The sequence below is a fragment of the Capsicum annuum genome, chromosome 7, assembly GCF_002878395.1.
Source record: "Capsicum annuum cultivar UCD-10X-F1 chromosome 7, UCD10Xv1.1, whole genome shotgun sequence".
NCBI lineage: Eukaryota > Viridiplantae > Streptophyta > Magnoliopsida > Solanales > Solanaceae > Capsicum > Capsicum annuum.
The window spans coordinates 220,342,271-220,345,727 of NC_061117.1; positions in this window are offsets into that span (position 1 = coordinate 220,342,271).

Genomic DNA, 3,457 nt, shown 5'->3' on the forward strand with positions numbered 1-3,457 from the left:
TTTAACTTCAAGTAATGCTACCCATGAATCTAACAAAAATATTGTTTTGAAGTAAGAAGAAAAAATTCAAGAAAAATAATGGTAGACATCCCAATAATAATAATGGTGGAAATAACCAAGCAAAAAATCAACATGAACAACAAAAAGGACCATGCTTTGTCTGTGGCAAGAGTGGGTATATTGCTCGATTTTGCAAGTTTCGAAAACGTGGGCCTACACCTCAGGCAAACATTACTGAAGAATCATTTGTGGCGATGATTACAGACATATATATGATGGAGAATGTTGATGGGTGGTGGGCTGACTCTGGTGCAAACTGTCATGTCTGTTATGACAAAGACTGATTTAAAAATTATAAAAAATTTGAGTAGCCCAAAACCATCATGCTTGGAGATTCACACACAACTAAAATACTTGAAGTGGGAGATGTCGAATTGAGATTTACTTCTGGAAGGGTATTAATCTTAAAAGATGTACTTTATACTCTTTCCATGAGAAAAAACTTGATGTCTAGTTTTCTTCTTAATAAAGTAGGCTTTAAACAGATAATTGAATCTGATCAGTATGTAATTGTGAAAAATAATGTTTTTGTGGGGAAAGGGTATGCATGTGATGGTATGTTCAAGTTGAATGTTGAAATGAATAAAACATCTACTTCTGTTTACATGTTTTCTTCTACTAATTTTTGACATGCTCGTTTGTGTCATATAAATGAACGTTATGTGGAAATCATGAGCAGTTTAGGATTAATTCCAATGATCAAAAAGAATTTTGAAAAATGTAAAGCTTGTAGTAAAGCTAAAATCACAAAAAGGCCTCACTTTCATGTTGAAATAAAAACTGATTTATTAGAATTAGTTCATAGTGATATTTGTGAACTTGATGAAATTTTAACTCATGGAGAAAATAGATATTTTATCACTTTTATTGATGATTTTTCTAAGTTTACATATGTTTACTTAATGAAAAATAAAAGTGATCCATTTGAGAATTTTAAAAAATTTCTCCATGAAGTTGAAATCAGTTTAATAGAAAAATAAAAAGAATAAGAAGTGATAGAGACAGTGAATATGAGTCACTTGAGTTCAATTCTTTTGTAAGATCATTGGGTGTAATTCATGAAACTACTCCTTCTTATTCTCTTGCATCTAATGGTGTAGCGGAAAGGAAGAATAGAACTTTGATTGAATTGACTAATGCCATGTTAATTGAGTCTTGTGCACTTTTAAGTTTTTGGGATGAAGCTCTTTTGACTGCTTGTTATGTGTTGAACCGTGTGCCTCATAAAAATAAGAAATTAACGCCTTTTGAATTGTGGAAAGGTCATAATTCAAATTTGGGATATCTAAGAGTTTGGGGTTGTTTAGACTATGTGAGGTTAATGGATCCTAAAATCTCTAAGTCGGGTAAAAAAGTTACTACTTGTGCTTTTCTTGGTTATGCTTCTAATAGTACAGCCTATAGATTTTTTAATCTTGAAGATAGCGTGATAATAGAATCAGGTGAAGCTATATTTCATGAAGATAAATTTCCTCTTGATTCTAAAAATAGTGGGGGTCATGGGACTAAAGAAAATATTTTGACACTACCTAGTTCTTCTACTTCTACTTTAAATAATAAAGAAAATGATGATTTTGAGTTAAGAAGAAGTAAACGATCTAGAATAGAAAAAGACTTTGGTCCTGATTATTATGTTTTTAACGTTGGAGAAGACCATATCACTTTAAAAGAAGCTTTGTCTTCACATGATGCTATTTTCTAGAAAGAGGCTGTAAATAATGAAATGGAATCGATAATTTCTAATAAAACTTGGACGTTAGTTGATTTACCACCGGGTTGTAAAACAATTGAATGTAAATGGGTCTTACGTAAAAAATTAAAATCAGATAGATCTGTTGATAAATATAAAGTTAGGCTTGTGGCTAGAGGTTTTAAACAACTAGAAGGCCTAGAATTTTTCAATACTTTTTCACTGGTAACGAGAATTACATCCATTAGACTTTTAGTCGATATAGCGGCAATTTTTTATTTACAAATTCATCAAATGGATATAAAAACTGCTTTTTTAAACGGAGACCTAAATGAGGAGATTTACATAAAACAACCCGAGTGTTTTGTTGAGGCTGGCCAAGAAAGCAAAGTGTATAAACTTAATAAATCCCTATATAACTTGAAACAGACACCAAAACAATGGCATGAAAAATTTGATTCCTGCATGATTGAAAATGGGTGAGTGTGATAAGTGCATATATCATAAGTCTTGGAATAATTCGCATGTTATTATTTGCCTATATGTTGACGATTTATTGATCTTTGGCTCTAACATGAATATTATTGATGAAACTAAAAATATTCTTAGAAGCCATTTTGAAATGAAAGATCTTGGTGAGGCAAATTTTATTCTAGGAATAAAAATTATTAGAACATGTGATGAAATTTTCCTTGACCAGTCACAATATGTTGAGAAAATATTGAAAAAATATAATTTTCTTAATTGCAAGCATGTTGTAACTCCATTTGATTCTAGTGTTCACCTGTTTCCTGTTGAGAGTGAAACTGATGTTATAAATCAAAAGAAATATGTTAGCATAATTGGAAGTTTGAGATATGTGACTGATTGCACTAGGCCTGATATTGTATATGCAGTAGGAGTACTTAGCAGGTTTACTAGCAAGCCAGGTAACGAACATTGGCATGCTATAAACAGAGTAATGAGATATTTAATTGGAACAAAAAATTGTGGTTTGTTCTATACTAAATATCCTGTTGTACTCGAAGGCTTTTGTGATGCGGATTGAAATACTTTATCAGGTGATTCCTTATCCACTACTGGTTGTGTATTTACTTTGGGTGGTGGTGCTATTTGTTGGAAATATAAAAAGCAAACAATTATTGCTAACTCTACCATGGAGGCTGAACTAATTGTTTTAGCTTCATCTAGTGAGGAAGCGAATTGGTTAAGAAATTTTATTATTTCAAATACCTTATTTTGAAAAATCAATTCCTCCTATATTAATTTATTGTGATAGCACCGCTGCAATTGGTAGAGCTCAAAACCGTTATTACAACGGTAAATCCAGACCTATACGGAGAAAGCACAGTAATGTGAGATCATATTTGACAAATGGTACCATTAATGTTGATTATGTCAAATCTTGTAATGATCTTGCAGATCCATTGACTAAGGCCTTAGCAAGAGAAAAGGCCCGGAGTACATCGAGGGGGACGGGATTGAAGCCTATTAAATTATGAGTCATATGTGAGGAAACCCAACCTGGGGACTAGAGATCCTATAACCAGGTTCAATGGGAAAAACGAATCACCTGATGACTTGTTGTGTAAAATGCACTACTAATTTATTCCTCCCTATAATGTGAGTACATTTGCCTGTAATGATTGCGAGGTTGAGTTTATTAAACTCTTAATGAATATCTGTAGCTCTTATGAGTGAAGTGCT